At 54.5% G+C, this 17,533-nt stretch overlaps 18 non-coding genes across 18 annotated transcripts; all 18 read right to left on the reverse strand.

The window, feature by feature from the left end:
• Positions 1-5,654: 5,654 nt before the first annotated feature.
• Positions 5,655-5,736, reverse strand: Trnal-cag. The gene has a single exon. It is a non-coding gene; the product is annotated as a tRNA-Leu (tRNA).
• Positions 5,737-5,816: 80 nt separating this feature from the next.
• Trnal-aag lies at positions 5,817-5,898 on the reverse strand. The gene has a single exon. It is a non-coding gene; the product is annotated as a tRNA-Leu (tRNA).
• Positions 5,899-6,981: 1,083 nt separating this feature from the next.
• On the reverse strand, positions 6,982-7,063 carry Trnal-cag. The gene has a single exon. It is a non-coding gene; the product is annotated as a tRNA-Leu (tRNA).
• An 80-nt stretch (positions 7,064-7,143) lies between these two features.
• On the reverse strand, positions 7,144-7,225 carry Trnal-aag. The gene has a single exon. It is a non-coding gene; the product is annotated as a tRNA-Leu (tRNA).
• A 1,083-nt stretch (positions 7,226-8,308) lies between these two features.
• Trnal-cag lies at positions 8,309-8,390 on the reverse strand. Its single transcript has one exon. It is a non-coding gene; the product is annotated as a tRNA-Leu (tRNA).
• Positions 8,391-8,470: 80 nt separating this feature from the next.
• On the reverse strand, positions 8,471-8,552 carry Trnal-aag. The gene has a single exon. It is a non-coding gene; the product is annotated as a tRNA-Leu (tRNA).
• Positions 8,553-9,635: 1,083 nt separating this feature from the next.
• Trnal-cag lies at positions 9,636-9,717 on the reverse strand. The gene has a single exon. It is a non-coding gene; the product is annotated as a tRNA-Leu (tRNA).
• Positions 9,718-9,797: 80 nt separating this feature from the next.
• Positions 9,798-9,879, reverse strand: Trnal-aag. Its single transcript has one exon. It is a non-coding gene; the product is annotated as a tRNA-Leu (tRNA).
• Positions 9,880-10,962: 1,083 nt separating this feature from the next.
• On the reverse strand, positions 10,963-11,044 carry Trnal-cag. Its single transcript has one exon. It is a non-coding gene; the product is annotated as a tRNA-Leu (tRNA).
• An 80-nt stretch (positions 11,045-11,124) lies between these two features.
• On the reverse strand, positions 11,125-11,206 carry Trnal-aag. The gene has a single exon. It is a non-coding gene; the product is annotated as a tRNA-Leu (tRNA).
• Positions 11,207-12,289: 1,083 nt separating this feature from the next.
• On the reverse strand, positions 12,290-12,371 carry Trnal-cag. Its single transcript has one exon. It is a non-coding gene; the product is annotated as a tRNA-Leu (tRNA).
• An 80-nt stretch (positions 12,372-12,451) lies between these two features.
• Positions 12,452-12,533, reverse strand: Trnal-aag. Its single transcript has one exon. It is a non-coding gene; the product is annotated as a tRNA-Leu (tRNA).
• A 1,083-nt stretch (positions 12,534-13,616) lies between these two features.
• On the reverse strand, positions 13,617-13,698 carry Trnal-cag. Its single transcript has one exon. It is a non-coding gene; the product is annotated as a tRNA-Leu (tRNA).
• An 80-nt stretch (positions 13,699-13,778) lies between these two features.
• Positions 13,779-13,860, reverse strand: Trnal-aag. Its single transcript has one exon. It is a non-coding gene; the product is annotated as a tRNA-Leu (tRNA).
• Positions 13,861-14,943: 1,083 nt separating this feature from the next.
• Positions 14,944-15,025, reverse strand: Trnal-cag. The gene has a single exon. It is a non-coding gene; the product is annotated as a tRNA-Leu (tRNA).
• Positions 15,026-15,105: 80 nt separating this feature from the next.
• Positions 15,106-15,187, reverse strand: Trnal-aag. Its single transcript has one exon. It is a non-coding gene; the product is annotated as a tRNA-Leu (tRNA).
• A 1,083-nt stretch (positions 15,188-16,270) lies between these two features.
• On the reverse strand, positions 16,271-16,352 carry Trnal-cag. Its single transcript has one exon. It is a non-coding gene; the product is annotated as a tRNA-Leu (tRNA).
• Positions 16,353-16,432: 80 nt separating this feature from the next.
• Trnal-aag lies at positions 16,433-16,514 on the reverse strand. Its single transcript has one exon. It is a non-coding gene; the product is annotated as a tRNA-Leu (tRNA).
• Between the last annotated feature and the right edge of the window lie 1,019 nt (positions 16,515-17,533).

Below are 17,533 nucleotides of genomic sequence, written 5' to 3' on the forward strand. Positions count from 1 at the left end.
TGGCGTGGAGATCAACCAGACCCAGCCCCCCCTCCGTCACGCTCAAAGTGCACGTGTCCATGGACACCTTAAAAATATTGCCTTTCCACAACAGCCAGTAGACTGCGTGTTTGATGGCACGTTCAAGTTTTTTCGGCAGTGGCAGAATCTGGGCCAAGTACCACGCTTTGGCAAGTACACAGGTATTTATGAGGAATACTTTTTCGCCAAGCGCCAGATTCCTGACAGCGTGGATTTTCGCCAGTGCACGAATCTGATGAAGCGTCGTGCGCCAGTTTAGCGCCGCCATCCGTTGGGTGTCGTCCGTCAGGACAATGCCCAGAACTTTGTACTGCTGTTTAATACAGTACCAGTGACGGTGGACAGCACGCATGCGCGGTGTGAGGGGGAGTAGAGCCGTCTTATTAGTACTTACGACCGCCCCAGTCGCTGCCTCAAACTGTTTCAGAGCACTGTACAGCCTATCGATGTCACCCGGCTGTTCAATAAACACCCCCAAATCATCAGCATAGGCTTTGCAGATTAGGTGCTCGTCACCCACTCTGATGCCCCGACATTCATGGCAAATGGAACGAAGGAGAGGGTCTAAAGCTAAGGCATACAGACCCATCGATAGAGGGCAGCCTTGACGCACAGAACGCCTTATTTGTATTGTATCACTGAGATGGCCATTAATGCTAACGCGTGACGTGGCATTGCGCAAAAAATTTTGAATCAGCCGTGTAAACTTCAGCCCGAAACCCATTCTGGTCATGACTTTCCGTAAATAAAAATGACTTATTCGATCAAATGCATTTTTAAAATCTACCAATAAAATCCCAGCAGTCCGCACCCTGGCACTTTTGACATATCCTATACAGTCTCTATATGCCAAAATAGCATCGAAGATATTTCGATCTCTTACCGCGCACGTCTGATTGTCACTGAGGACTTTCGGCAGAACTTGCTTCATCCTAATTGCGACACACCGTGCCACAATTTTGTAATCCGAGTTTAACAAAGTTATAGGTCGGACATTGTCAATGCTCGGCACAGCTGTGGTTTTCGGAACGAGGGCAATACAGCCCTCTTCAAATTCTGCCGGTATAGCAATGCCGTTTTGAATGTCATTGGCAACTGCAAGTAGAGTATCGCTCAGAACATTAAAAAACTTGAGATAAAATTCTACCGGTATCCCATCTACACCGGGAGATTTCCCCCGCGGACTGCCGTGAACAGCCTCCCTTAGTTCCTCAAGAGTAAAGGGTGCGTTAAGATGAGCCCTATCGGTGCGGCTCAAAACATTTGGCGTCTGTTGCAATAGCCACCGCATCGCTCCAGGAATCACAGCGACATCGTTGAAAAGAGACGCAAAGTGCTCAGAAATTTCCCGTTCAATTCGGCCCACGTCAGAGGTTTTCGTACCGTCACGTGTGATCCAAGTATCAATGCGTAACTTCGCGCGCCTCCTTCTCTCTCTATTTAGATGGTACACAGATAAGGCCTCCCCATCCACGACACCTACCGGCTGACTGCGAATAACCGGGCCGTCACATTTCTGCCTCAGTTCGTGGAACAGTTTGGCCTTAAACTGCTTGAGAGTAGGATGAAGTTCAGGCTGGGCTGTAACTCGCTGGGCGAGATCACGCAGACAACTCTGATAAAAACGCGCTGTCTCACGACGCCAATGTGCAGCTTCGCGGCTAAAATTAATTAAAAATGCCCTTATAGCCGGCTTAGCAACCTTCACCCACCACTCAAGAGTGCTGCGTGCTGCAGGCTTGGTCTGCAAGACGCTTTGCCACATGACGGTAAACTTTCGATTAAAATGTACATCACTTAAAAGGCTGCAGTTAAACTTCCACAACGGCGTCCGACGAGGAATACGGGGAAGAGATAAAATGAGTCGACATACATAACCACAGTGATCAGAAAAAAGTACTGGATGAACTTCTGCCTCCAAAACATTAGTCACAAGCGGGGACGACACATAAATCCTGTCAAGACGACTATGGCCCGTGGGATAAAAATAGGTAAACTCCGTTGTGTGAGGGTGGAGCACACGCCACGTATCTCGGAGCCGGAGGCCATCAACTAGAGCAGAAAGTCCCGGACACCTATTGGGTCTAGGCTCCTGGTCCCTGTCGTCTATAACAGCATTAAAATCTCCCCCAACAACTAAGTTGTCCCGATTTCGGTGAAGAAAATAACAGAAGTCCTGAGAATAAAATCGATTCCTTGCAGGCGTGCTACCAGAAGGGGCATAAACATTAACAAAAACAAAACCATGAACAGTACACGCAATAGCACGGCCATCCGGCAAACAGTCAATACCTTGCACGTCATGACCAGAACGGACTAAAATCACCGTGCCTGTACCTTCCAATGACACGACGTTATCAATAACAATAAAATCTGTAAAAGTAGCAAAAAACGACAAGGCGTCACGCGTAACTTCTTGTAGAAATGCTATATGACAATTATTGGCACGTAAAAAGGCGTGCAGGGCGGACACCTTGTACTGACTACGCATTTTGTTTACATTGACAGTAACAACATTCCACTGACGTGGATCAGACGCCATACGGAGATAAAAAAACACAAAAGAAACGAACAGACAACAGGAAAACCTGCATCACCAGTTAAAATGTGTGCCGCAGAATAGACAGGTTATGCACGGGTTGAAGTCCCGTCATCCGTTTCCTCCACATCTGCCGACCAATCCAGCTGGTCACGGGGAGGAGGGGGCTTGGGCACGCTCGCAAACTCCATAGGCGCGTCTGCTGGAGATCCGGACACCACCGTGGGGGAGGAAGCTAAGGAAGGTGTCGACCCAGGGTCACGCACAGACGTATGAGTGCGCCGAGGGTGTGGGTCGCCAGATTTGCGTTTGACAGGCATTTGAGCAGACGGCACAGCGTCCATGGCCAAGTCAACGTCCGTTTCGGAACCCTGCGTGCGCAAAATATCTTTAAGCCGGCGAACAGCCACGTCACGCTTACTGTCGGCAGGGGTGGTTTTCTTTGCCGGCTGACTGCGAGAAATGTGTCGTTGCTGGCCACGGCCCGACGTCAACGCCGGCCGGGACGCAACTTCAACACTCTGCGGGGTCCGCTGCGAACCTTGCTGTGTCGGTTGGGACTGGGACGGCACGACGGCCCGACGGACCGGCGACGGGCTGCGAACCCGTCCGGAAAAGAAACCTGATTCCAATCGACCAGAAGTACTGGCACAGCGCAAACGTTGAGGGTTGCTAGTGCCGGCAGTATTCCGCTCGCGTCGCGATTTGGGGGCCTCTGGAAACGAAAAACTCTCGTGGCGGTGGCCAGTAACATGGTCGGAAGTAGCCACACTCGCGGACGCAGCACGCGTGGGGAACACAGGGGCGGGTTCTGATCCTGACAGCGTCACATCTCCCGCGACCGATTCCGAGACTGCCACAGAGTTTACTGAGGTAGCGGATTCTAATACTGATGGCGTCTCAACAGCCAGAGCAGACAATGAAGCCGTACGGAACGCAGCGTCAGTGACGAGGCTAGATTCTGTGAATGGCACGCGTTCGGGAACGAGTGCTGACACTGTGTGTTGCGCACTAACGGAAACGTCCTGCGACGCAGTCACATTTTCCGAAAGAGAACTAACAGTCACTTCCGACACAACGCTATGTATTGGCAAAGAGGGTGAGGTGTCCATTTCAGCAGCGTCCGCCGGTACGGCGGTTTCCTCAGCGCGTCGCGCGTCGCGGGGGGTGGAACCAATGGCGACTGCTGCCCACGTCATCTCGTCCTGACTACTGCCACGTGGCAGCTGTACCGGCCGCCTACGCGCAGGACAGTCCTGCCGGAAATGACCAGTACTATTACAAAAAGAACACGTCTGGGGCTGACCGCTGTACGTTATGAAAGCACGTTGTCCTTTAATATAAACAAAAGAAGGAATATGTTTCTTCACTATCATTTTTACACTACGGATACCGTTATCCACTTGAAAAAGATAAGCAGCCGACCATTTTTCCTTTGACACCGACAAAACAGTCCCATAAGGCGTCAAAGCACTCGAAATCGTTGAGTTCCTCATTTCAAACGGGAGATTGAAAACACGCACTGTCCGTATACCGAAACCAGCATTAGACAACACAACATTACTAATTCTGCCATCAAAGTGCTTAAATTGTCGCACACCGTCATTGGCCGATACAAGAGTGTCACACATTTCGGGAGTTGGCAACTTCAAAAACAAAGAGTTCAAAAAGGAATCCAATTGTAAACCAAGAACGTCACTGTCCGTTAAATTCAAATCCTCGCGAAGCCATTTATGAATTTCGAAAGCGGACGGCCGAATTACCGATCGATCAAAGGCGCACTGAATGTTATTCTGACGATCCTCGGAATCACCGTGATCCATAGTACTCACTTCACTAAAAAGTACAGCACAGATGAAAAACCGCGCCGCGAAGCAACCGCCGCCGCCGCCACGAAGCACCCGTAAACACCGCCCGACACGCCGGAGCGAGCGCGCGATGTGTTCGGGCCCACGACTCCGAAGAGACTGGTGCCTGAAACCAGCGCCTTAGACCGCTCGGCCACGCTACCCACACCAGTGTTCCTGGCATTTGTAGAATGCAGTGCACGACACAGCTTCCTGATCTGTTGCGACTGGTTGCTCGAACATCGCACCTCAAACGACTGCCCTTTTCGAATAGAGATTAACTACACAGGCAGCTGCCAGCGCCCTGGTGCGGCGGCATCGCGTGTTTATAAGGAATCGGTAGTGCCACCTGCAGCCTGAGGAACATGAGCACAAAATCAGGAGGGCACCGTGATTTCAATCACTGGGTCACTGTCGTCATTGCAGCGACAGCAAGGCAGAACTTTAAAAAGTGCCGTGACCCGGATTCGAGCCTGGGTTGTCGCGGCCACAACGCAATGTCCTGACCACTAGACGATCACGGCCACGGAGCCACCGCGGAATTCAACTCTCGCGACTGCAAGTGGCTGTGCACAGCAAAGCTCGGCCGACTGTGTCTCGCAACAGCTGTGTCAGACGCGGTCTCCATTATATGTATACTGGCAAACGAACGTGCCCGCGCTGATGGACACTGAGCAGAGTGGTTAGCTGCATTCAACCCCCGTGGCAATGTCTTGCAGTCCTCCAAGTCTGTTGGCCGCAGGTATGTGCCCGGATAAGAGGTGGACAGATGTCGCATCTCTCTCGCCGTCACTTGTGGCCGCGAATCATATTTTACGTAGTTTTCTGCAAGCGTCAGCGGAGCGTCAGTCGAGCTAAGTCGGGACAAGTCGCGTAAGAGGAGCAATGAAATGTGCATTTCCGGTACCGGGAATCGAACCCAGGCCTCCTGGGCGAGAGCCAGGCATCCCAGCCACTAGACGAGACCGGATAACGACACAAGCACTCCTCCAACAAACACGGCGAGCGTCCACCCGCTACTTGACGACAACTGCAAAAATTAACGCTTCCACTTCGTAGAACGGCATGCTCGGGACGTATCTCGTGGAGACGAACGCCAGCAATCATGAGACCAAACTGCGCCGGTGAATCCTGTTGTTACACCACGCACCACTGTGCTACGACAGTTGAAGAATGCGACGCTCACGCTTTGCTGCGCTTTTTCCTTCGCGGGAAATCAGTGCTCCTGCTTTCGAGACGGAAAACGTTGGCAGCGGTGGGATTCGAACCCACGCCTCCGAAGAGACTGGTGCCTGAAACCAGCGCCTTAGACCGCTCGGCCACGCTACCTACGCGACGCGGCGGTCACAGGAGCTGCGTTCTACCCCACGAGAACACACCGCAATGGCACAAAAACGAGAAGTAAAAATTGGCAGCGGTGGGATTCGAACCCACGCCTCCGAAGAGACTGGTGCCTTAAACCAGCGCCTTAGACCGCTCGGCCACGCTACCCACACCAGTGTTCCTGGCATTTGTAGAATGCAGTGCACGACACAGCTTCCTGATCTGTTGCGACTGGTTGCTCGAACATCGCACCTCAAACGACTGCCCTTTTCGAATAGAGATTAACTACACAGGCAGCTGCCAGCGCCCTGGTGCGGCGGCATCGCGTGTTTATAAGGAATCGGTAGTGCCACCTGCAGCCTGAGGAACATGAGCACAAAATCAGGAGGGCACCGTGATTTCAATCACTGGGTCACTGTCGTCATTGCAGCGACAGCAAGGCAGAACTTTAAAAAGTGCCGTGACACGGATTCGAGCCTGGGTTGTCGCGGCCACAACGCAATGTCCTGACCACTAGACGATCACGGCCACGGAGCCACCGCGGAATTCAACTCTCGCGACTGCAAGTGGCTGTGCACAGCAAAGCTCGGCCGACTGTGTCTCGCAACAGCTGTGTCAGACGCGGTCTCCATTATATGTATACTGGCAAACGAACGTGCCCTCGCTGATGGACACTGAGCAGAGTGGTTAGCTGCATTCAACCCCCGTGGCAATGTCTTGCAGTCCTCCAAGTCTGTTGGCCGCAGGTATGTGCCCGGATAAGAGGTGGACAGATGTCGCATCTCTCTCGCCGTCACTTGTGGCCGCGAATCATATTTTACGTAGTTTTCTGCAAGCGTCAGCGGAGCGTCAGTCGAGCTAAGTCGGGACAAGTCGCATAAGAGGAGCAATGAAATGTGCATTTCCGGTACCGGGAATCGAACCCAGGCCTCCTGGGCGAGAGCCAGGCATCCCAGCCACTAGACGAGACCGGATAACGACACAAGCACTCCTCCAACAAACACGGCGAGCGTCCACCCGCTACTTGACGACAACTGCAAAAATTAACGCTTCCACTTCGTAGAACGGCATGCTCGGGACGTATCTCGTGGAGACGAACGCCAGCAATCATGAGACCAAACTGCGCCGGTGAATCCTGTTGTTACACCACGCACCACTGTGCTACGACAGTTGAAGAATGCGACGCTCACGCTTTGCTGCGCTTTTTCCTTCGCGGGAAATCAGTGCTCCTGCTTTCGAGACGGAAAACGTTGGCAGCGGTGGGATTCGAACCCACGCCTCCGAAGAGACTGGTGCCTGAAACCAGCGCCTTAGACCGCTCGGCCACGCTACCTACGCGACGCGGCGGTCACAGGAGCTGCGTTCTACCCCACGAGAACACACCGCAATGGCACAAAAACGAGAAGTAAAAATTGGCAGCGGTGGGATTCGAACCCACGCCTCCGAAGAGACTGGTGCCTTAAACCAGCGCCTTAGACCGCTCGGCCACGCTACCCACACCAGTGTTCCTGGCATTTGTAGAATGCAGTGCACGACACAGCTTCCTGATCTGTTGCGACTGGTTGCTCGAACATCGCACCTCAAACGACTGCCCTTTTCGAATAGAGATTAACTACACAGGCAGCTGCCAGCGCCCTGGTGCGGCGGCATCGCGTGTTTATAAGGAATCGGTAGTGCCACCTGCAGCCTGAGGAACATGAGCACAAAATCAGGAGGGCACCGTGATTTCAATCACTGGGTCACTGTCGTCATTGCAGCGACAGCAAGGCAGAACTTTAAAAAGTGCCGTGACCCGGATTCGAGCCTGGGTTGTCGCGGCCACAACGCAATGTCCTGACCACTAGACGATCACGGCCACGGAGCCACCGCGGAATTCAACTCTCGCGACTGCAAGTGGCTGTGCACAGCAAAGCTCGGCCGACTGTGTCTCGCAACAGCTGTGTCAGACGCGGTCTCCATTATATGTATACTGGCAAACGAACGTGCCCGCGCTGATGGACACTGAGCAGAGTGGTTAGCTGCATTCAACCCCCGTGGCAATGTCTTGCAGTCCTCCAAGTCTGTTGGCCGCAGGTATGTGCCCGGATAAGAGGTGGACAGATGTCGCATCTCTCTCGCCGTCACTTGTGGCCGCGAATCATATTTTACGTAGTTTTCTGCAAGCGTCAGCGGAGCGTCAGTCGAGCTAAGTCGGGACAAGTCGCGTAAGAGGAGCAATGAAATGTGCATTTCCGGTACCGGGAATCGAACCCAGGCCTCCTGGGCGAGAGCCAGGCATCCCAGCCACTAGACGAGACCGGATAACGACACAAGCACTCCTCCAACAAACACGGCGAGCGTCCACCCGCTACTTGACGACAACTGCAAAAATTAACGCTTCCACTTCGTAGAACGGCATGCTCGGGACGTATCTCGTGGAGACGAACGCCAGCAATCATGAGACCAAACTGCGCCGGTGAATCCTGTTGTTACACCACGCACCACTGTGCTACGACAGTTGAAGAATGCGACGCTCACGCTTTGCTGCGCTTTTTCCTTCGCGGGAAATCAGTGCTCCTGCTTTCGAGACGGAAAACGTTGGCAGCGGTGGGATTCGAACCCACGCCTCCGAAGAGACTGGTGCCTGAAACCAGCGCCTTAGACCGCTCGGCCACGCTACCTACGCGACGCGGCGGTCACAGGAGCTGCGTTCTACCCCACGAGAACACACCGCAATGGCACAAAAACGAGAAGTAAAAATTCGCAGCGGTGGGATTCGAACCCACGCCTCCGAAGAGACTGGTGCCTTAAACCAGCGCCTTAGACCGCTCGGCCACGCTACCCACACCAGTGTTCCTGGCATTTGTAGAATGCAGTGCACGACACAGCTTCCTGATCTGTTGCGACTGGTTGCTCGAACATCGCACCTCAAACGACTGCCCTTTTCGAATAGAGATTAACTACACAGGCAGCTGCCAGCGCCCTGGTGCGGCGGCATCGCGTGTTTATAAGGAATCGGTAGTGCCACCTGCAGCCTGAGGAACATGAGCACAAAATCAGGAGGGCACCGTGATTTCAATCACTGGGTCACTGTCGTCATTGCAGCGACAGCAAGGCAGAACTTTAAAAAGTGCCGTGACCCGGATTCGAGCCTGGGTTGTCGCGGCCACAACGCAATGTCCTGACCACTAGACGATCACGGCCACGGAGCCACCGCGGAATTCAACTCTCGCGACTGCAAGTGGCTGTGCACAGCAAAGCTCGGCCGACTGTGTCTCGCAACAGCTGTGTCAGACGCGGTCTCCATTATATGTATACTGGCAAACGAACGTGCCCGCGCTGATGGACACTGAGCAGAGTGGTTAGCTGCATTCAACCCCCGTGGCAATGTCTTGCAGTCCTCCAAGTCTGTTGGCCGCAGGTATGTGCCCGGATAAGAGGTGGACAGATGTCGCATCTCTCTCGCCGTCACTTGTGGCCGCGAATCATATTTTACGTAGTTTTCTGCAAGCGTCAGCGGAGCGTCAGTCGAGCTAAGTCGGGACAAGTCGCGTAAGAGGAGCAATGAAATGTGCATTTCCGGTACCGGGAATCGAACCCAGGCCTCCTGGGCGAGAGCCAGGCATCCCAGCCACTAGACGAGACCGGATAACGACACAAGCACTCCTCCAACAAACACGGCGAGCGTCCACCCGCTACTTGACGACAACTGCAAAAATTAACGCTTCCACTTCGTAGAACGGCATGCTCGGGACGTATCTCGTGGAGACGAACGCCAGCAATCATGAGACCAAACTGCGCCGGTGAATCCTGTTGTTACACCACGCACCACTGTGCTACGACAGTTGAAGAATGCGACGCTCACGCTTTGCTGCGCTTTTTCCTTCGCGGGAAATCAGTGCTCCTGCTTTCGAGACGGAAAACGTTGGCAGCGGTGGGATTCGAACCCACGCCTCCGAAGAGACTGGTGCCTGAAACCAGCGCCTTAGACCGCTCGGCCACGCTACCTACGCGACGCGGCGGTCACAGGAGCTGCGTTCTACCCCACGAGAACACACCGCAATGGCACAAAAACGAGAAGTAAAAATTGGCAGCGGTGGGATTCGAACCCACGCCTCCGAAGAGACTGGTGCCTTAAACCAGCGCCTTAGACCGCTCGGCCACGCTACCCACACCAGTGTTCCTGGCATTTGTAGAATGCAGTGCACGACACAGCTTCCTGATCTGTTGCGACTGGTTGCTCGAACATCGCACCTCAAACGACTGCCCTTTTCGAATAGAGATTAACTACACAGGCAGCTGCCAGCGCCCTGGTGCGGCGGCATCGCGTGTTTATAAGGAATCGGTAGTGCCACCTGCAGCCTGAGGAACATGAGCACAAAATCAGGAGGGCACCGTGATTTCAATCACTGGGTCACTGTCGTCATTGCAGCGACAGCAAGGCAGAACTTTAAAAAGTGCCGTGACCCGGATTCGAGCCTGGGTTGTCGCGGCCACAACGCAATGTCCTGACCACTAGACGATCACGGCCACGGAGCCACCGCGGAATTCAACTCTCGCGACTGCAAGTGGCTGTGCACAGCAAAGCTCGGCCGACTGTGTCTCGCAACAGCTGTGTCAGACGCGGTCTCCATTATATGTATACTGGCAAACGAACGTGCCCGCGCTGATGGACACTGAGCAGAGTGGTTAGCTGCATTCAACCCCCGTGGCAATGTCTTGCAGTCCTCCAAGTCTGTTGGCCGCAGGTATGTGCCCGGATAAGAGGTGGACAGATGTCGCATCTCTCTCGCCGTCACTTGTGGCCGCGAATCATATTTTACGTAGTTTTCTGCAAGCGTCAGCGGAGCGTCAGTCGAGCTAAGTCGGGACAAGTCGCGTAAGAGGAGCAATGAAATGTGCATTTCCGGTACCGGGAATCGAACCCAGGCCTCCTGGGCGAGAGCCAGGCATCCCAGCCACTAGACGAGACCGGATAACGACACAAGCACTCCTCCAACAAACACGGCGAGCGTCCACCCGCTACTTGACGACAACTGCAAAAATTAACGCTTCCACTTCGTAGAACGGCATGCTCGGGACGTATCTCGTGGAGACGAACGCCAGCAATCATGAGACCAAACTGCGCCGGTGAATCCTGTTGTTACACCACGCACCACTGTGCTACGACAGTTGAAGAATGCGACGCTCACGCTTTGCTGCGCTTTTTCCTTCGCGGGAAATCAGTGCTCCTGCTTTCGAGACGGAAAACGTTGGCAGCGGTGGGATTCGAACCCACGCCTCCGAAGAGACTGGTGCCTGAAACCAGCGCCTTAGACCGCTCGGCCACGCTACCTACGCGACGCGGCGGTCACAGGAGCTGCGTTCTACCCCACGAGAACACACCGCAATGGCACAAAAACGAGAAGTAAAAATTCGCAGCGGTGGGATTCGAACCCACGCCTCCGAAGAGACTGGTGCCTTAAACCAGCGCCTTAGACCGCTCGGCCACGCTACCCACACCAGTGTTCCTGGCATTTGTAGAATGCAGTGCACGACACAGCTTCCTGATCTGTTGCGACTGGTTGCTCGAACATCGCACCTCAAACGACTGCCCTTTTCGAATAGAGATTAACTACACAGGCAGCTGCCAGCGCCCTGGTGCGGCGGCATCGCGTGTTTATAAGGAATCGGTAGTGCCACCTGCAGCCTGAGGAACATGAGCACAAAATCAGGAGGGCACCGTGATTTCAATCACTGGGTCACTGTCGTCATTGCAGCGACAGCAAGGCAGAACTTTAAAAAGTGCCGTGACCCGGATTCGAGCCTGGGTTGTCGCGGCCACAACGCAATGTCCTGACCACTAGACGATCACGGCCACGGAGCCACCGCGGAATTCAACTCTCGCGACTGCAAGTGGCTGTGCACAGCAAAGCTCGGCCGACTGTGTCTCGCAACAGCTGTGTCAGACGCGGTCTCCATTATATGTATACTGGCAAACGAACGTGCCCGCGCTGATGGACACTGAGCAGAGTGGTTAGCTGCATTCAACCCCCGTGGCAATGTCTTGCAGTCCTCCAAGTCTGTTGGCCGCAGGTATGTGCCCGGATAAGAGGTGGACAGATGTCGCATCTCTCTCGCCGTCACTTGTGGCCGCGAATCATATTTTACGTAGTTTTCTGCAAGCGTCAGCGGAGCGTCAGTCGAGCTAAGTCGGGACAAGTCGCGTAAGAGGAGCAATGAAATGTGCATTTCCGGTACCGGGAATCGAACCCAGGCCTCCTGGGCGAGAGCCAGGCATCCCAGCCACTAGACGAGACCGGATAACGACACAAGCACTCCTCCAACAAACACGGCGAGCGTCCACCCGCTACTTGACGACAACTGCAAAAATTAACGCTTCCACTTCGTAGAACGGCATGCTCGGGACGTATCTCGTGGAGACGAACGCCAGCAATCATGAGACCAAACTGCGCCGGTGAATCCTGTTGTTACACCACGCACCACTGTGCTACGACAGTTGAAGAATGCGACGCTCACGCTTTGCTGCGCTTTTTCCTTCGCGGGAAATCAGTGCTCCTGCTTTCGAGACGGAAAACGTTGGCAGCGGTGGGATTCGAACCCACGCCTCCGAAGAGACTGGTGCCTGAAACCAGCGCCTTAGACCGCTCGGCCACGCTACCTACGCGACGCGGCGGTCACAGGAGCTGCGTTCTACCCCACGAGAACACACCGCAATGGCACAAAAACGAGAAGTAAAAATTGGCAGCGGTGGGATTCGAACCCACGCCTCCGAAGAGACTGGTGCCTTAAACCAGCGCCTTAGACCGCTCGGCCACGCTACCCACACCAGTGTTCCTGGCATTTGTAGAATGCAGTGCACGACACAGCTTCCTGATCTGTTGCGACTGGTTGCTCGAACATCGCACCTCAAACGACTGCCCTTTTCGAATAGAGATTAACTACACAGGCAGCTGCCAGCGCCCTGGTGCGGCGGCATCGCGTGTTTATAAGGAATCGGTAGTGCCACCTGCAGCCTGAGGAACATGAGCACAAAATCAGGAGGGCACCGTGATTTCAATCACTGGGTCACTGTCGTCATTGCAGCGACAGCAAGGCAGAACTTTAAAAAGTGCCGTGACCCGGATTCGAGCCTGGGTTGTCGCGGCCACAACGCAATGTCCTGACCACTAGACGATCACGGCCACGGAGCCACCGCGGAATTCAACTCTCGCGACTGCAAGTGGCTGTGCACAGCAAAGCTCGGCCGACTGTGTCTCGCAACAGCTGTGTCAGACGCGGTCTCCATTATATGTATACTGGCAAACGAACGTGCCCGCGCTGATGGACACTGAGCAGAGTGGTTAGCTGCATTCAACCCCCGTGGCAATGTCTTGCAGTCCTCCAAGTCTGTTGGCCGCAGGTATGTGCCCGGATAAGAGGTGGACAGATGTCGCATCTCTCTCGCCGTCACTTGTGGCCGCGAATCATATTTTACGTAGTTTTCTGCAAGCGTCAGCGGAGCGTCAGTCGAGCTAAGTCGGGACAAGTCGCGTAAGAGGAGCAATGAAATGTGCATTTCCGGTACCGGGAATCGAACCCAGGCCTCCTGGGCGAGAGCCAGGCATCCCAGCCACTAGACGAGACCGGATAACGACACAAGCACTCCTCCAACAAACACGGCGAGCGTCCACCCGCTACTTGACGACAACTGCAAAAATTAACGCTTCCACTTCGTAGAACGGCATGCTCGGGACGTATCTCGTGGAGACGAACGCCAGCAATCATGAGACCAAACTGCGCCGGTGAATCCTGTTGTTACACCACGCACCACTGTGCTACGACAGTTGAAGAATGCGACGCTCACGCTTTGCTGCGCTTTTTCCTTCGCGGGAAATCAGTGCTCCTGCTTTCGAGACGGAAAACGTTGGCAGCGGTGGGATTCGAACCCACGCCTCCGAAGAGACTGGTGCCTGAAACCAGCGCCTTAGACCGCTCGGCCACGCTACCTACGCGACGCGGCGGTCACAGGAGCTGCGTTCTACCCCACGAGAACACACCGCAATGGCACAAAAACGAGAAGTAAAAATTGGCAGCGGTGGGATTCGAACCCACGCCTCCGAAGAGACTGGTGCCTTAAACCAGCGCCTTAGACCGCTCGGCCACGCTACCCACACCAGTGTTCCTGGCATTTGTAGAATGCAGTGCACGACACAGCTTCCTGATCTGTTGCGACTGGTTGCTCGAACATCGCACCTCAAACGACTGCCCTTTTCGAATAGAGATTAACTACACAGGCAGCTGCCAGCGCCCTGGTGCGGCGGCATCGCGTGTTTATAAGGAATCGGTAGTGCCACCTGCAGCCTGAGGAACATGAGCACAAAATCAGGAGGGCACCGTGATTTCAATCACTGGGTCACTGTCGTCATTGCAGCGATACAGCAAGCAGAACTTTAAAAAGTGCCGTGACCCGGATTCGAGCCTGGGTTGTCGCGGCCACAACGCAATGTCCTGACCACTAGACGATCACGGCCACGGAGCCACCGCGGAATTCAACTCTCGCGACTGCAAGTGGCTGTGCACAGCAAAGCTCGGCCGACTGTGTCTCGCAACAGCTGTGTCAGACGCGGTCTCCATTATATGTATACTGGCAAACGAACGTGCCCGCGCTGATGGACACTGAGCAGAGTGGTTAGCTGCATTCAACCCCCGTGGCAATGTCTTGCAGTCCTCCAAGTCTGTGGCCGCAGGTATGTGCCCGGATAAGAGGTGGACAGATGTCGCATCTCTCTCGCCGTCACTTGTGGCCGCGAATCATATTTTACGTAGTTTTCTGCAAGCGTCAGCGGAGCGTCAGTCGAGCTAAGTCGGGACAAGTCGCGTAAGAGGAGCAATGAAATGTGCATTTCCGGTACCGGGAATCGAACCCAGGCCTCCTGGGCGAGAGCCAGGCATCCCAGCCACTAGACGAGACCGGATAACGACACAAGCACTCCTCCAACAAACACGGCGAGCGTCCACCCGCTACTTGACGACAACTGCAAAAATTAACGCTTCCACTTCGTAGAACGGCATGCTCGGGACGTATCTCGTGGAGACGAACGCCAGCAATCATGAGACCAAACTGCGCCGGTGAATCCTGTTGTTACACCACGCACCACTGTGCTACGACAGTTGAAGAATGCGACGCTCACGCTTTGCTGCGCTTTTTCCTTCGCGGGAAATCAGTGCTCCTGCTTTCGAGACGGAAAACGTTGGCAGCGGTGGGATTCGAACCCACGCCTCCGAAGAGACTGGTGCCTGAAACCAGCGCCTTAGACCGCTCGGCCACGCTACCTACGCGACGCGGCGGTCACAGGAGCTGCGTTCTACCCCACGAGAACACACCGCAATGGCACAAAAACGAGAAGTAAAAATTGGCAGCGGTGGGATTCGAACCCACGCCTCCGAAGAGACTGGTGCCTTAAACCAGCGCCTTAGACCGCTCGGCCACGCTACCCACACCAGTGTTCCTGGCATTTGTAGAATGCAGTGCACGACACAGCTTCCTGATCTGTTGCGACTGGTTGCTCGAACATCGCACCTCAAACGACTGCCCTTTTCGAATAGAGATTAACTACACAGGCAGCTGCCAGCGCCCTGGTGCGGCGGCATCGCGTGTTTATAAGGAATCGGTAGTGCCACCTGCAGCCTGAGGAACATGAGCACAAAATCAGGAGGGCACCGTGATTTCAATCACTGGGTCACTGTCGTCATTGCAGCGACAGCAAGGCAGAACTTTAAAAAGTGCCGTGACCCGGATTCGAGCCTGGGTTGTCGCGGCCACAACGCAATGTCCTGACCACTAGACGATCACGGCCACGGAGCCACCGCGGAATTCAACTCTCGCGACTGCAAGTGGCTGTGCACAGCAAAGCTCGGCCGACTGTGTCTCGCAACAGCTGTGTCAGACGCGGTCTCCATTATATGTATACTGGCAAACGAACGTGCCCGCGCTGATGGACACTGAGCAGAGTGGTTAGCTGCATTCAACCCCCGTGGCAATGTCTTGCAGTCCTCCAAGTCTGTTGGCCGCAGGTATGTGCCCGGATAAGAGGTGGACAGATGTCGCATCTCTCTCGCCGTCACTTGTGGCCGCGAATCATATTTTACGTAGTTTTCTGCAAGCGTCAGCGGAGCGTCAGTCGAGCTAAGTCGGGACAAGTCGCGTAAGAGGAGCAATGAAATGTGCATTTCCGGTACCGGGAATCGAACCCAGGCCTCCTGGGCGAGAGCCAGGCATCCCAGCCACTAGACGAGACCGGATAACGACACAAGCACTCCTCCAACAAACACGGCGAGCGTCCACCCGCTACTTGACGACAACTGCAAAAATTAACGCTTCCACTTCGTAGAACGGCATGCTCGGGACGTATCTCGTGGAGACGAACGCCAGCAATCATGAGACCAAACTGCGCCGGTGAATCCTGTTGTTACACCACGCACCACTGTGCTACGACAGTTGAAGAATGCGACGCTCACGCTTTGCTGCGCTTTTTCCTTCGCGGGAAATCAGTGCTCCTGCTTTCGAGACGGAAAACGTTGGCAGCGGTGGGATTCGAACCCACGCCTCCGAAGAGACTGGTGCCTGAAACCAGCGCCTTAGACCGCTCGGCCACGCTACCTACGCGACGCGGCGGTCACAGGAGCTGCGTTCTACCCCACGAGAACACACCGCAATGGCACAAAAACGAGAAGTAAAAATTGGCAGCGGTGGGATTCGAACCCACGCCTCCGAAGAGACTGGTGCCTTAAACCAGCGCCTTAGACCGCTCGGCCACGCTACCCACACCAGTGTTCCTGGCATTTGTAGAATGCAGTGCACGACACAGCTTCCTGATCTGTTGCGACTGGTTGCTCGAACATCGCACCTCAAACGACTGCCCTTTTCGAATAGAGATTAACTACACAGGCAGCTGCCAGCGCCCTGGTGCGGCGGCATCGCGTGTTTATAAGGAATCGGTAGTGCCACCTGCAGCCTGAGGAACATGAGCACAAAATCAGGAGGGCACCGTGATTTCAATCACTGGGTCACTGTCGTCATTGCAGCGACAGCAAGGCAGAACTTTAAAAAGTGCCGTGACCCGGATTCGAGCCTGGGTTGTCGCGGCCACAACGCAATGTCCTGACCACTAGACGATCACGGCCACGGAGCCACCGCGGAATTCAACTCTCGCGACTGCAAGTGGCTGTGCACAGCAAAGCTCGGCCGACTGTGTCTCGCAACAGCTGTGTCAGACGCGGTCTCCATTATATGTATACTGGCAAACGAACGTGCCCGCGCTGATGGACACTGAGCAGAGTGGTTAGCTGCATTCAACCCCCGTGGCAATGTCTTGCAGTCCTCCAAGTCTGTTGGCCGCAGGTATGTGCCCGGATAAGAGGTGGACAGATGTCGCATCTCTCTCGCCGTCACTTGTGGCCGCGAATCATATTTTACGTAGTTTTCTGCAAGCGTCAGCGGAGCGTCAGTCGAGCTAAGTCGGGACAAGTCGCGTAAGAGGAGCAATGAAATGTGCATTTCCGGTACCGGGAATCGAACCCAGGCCTCCTGGGCGAGAGCCAGGCATCCCAGCCACTAGACGAGACCGGATAACGACACAAGCACTCCTCCAACAAACACGGCGAGCGTCCACCCGCTACTTGACGACAACTGCAAAAATTAACGCTTCCACTTCGTAGAACGGCATGCTCGGGACGTATCTCGTGGAGACGAACGCCAGCAATCATGAGACCAAACTGCGCCGGTGAATCCTGTTGTTACACCACGCACCACTGTGCTACGACAGTTGAAGAATGCGACGCT

This window comes from Schistocerca americana, unplaced genomic scaffold, assembly GCF_021461395.2.
Source record: "Schistocerca americana isolate TAMUIC-IGC-003095 unplaced genomic scaffold, iqSchAmer2.1 HiC_scaffold_361, whole genome shotgun sequence".
In the NCBI taxonomy this organism is placed as follows: domain Eukaryota; kingdom Metazoa; phylum Arthropoda; class Insecta; order Orthoptera; family Acrididae; genus Schistocerca; species Schistocerca americana.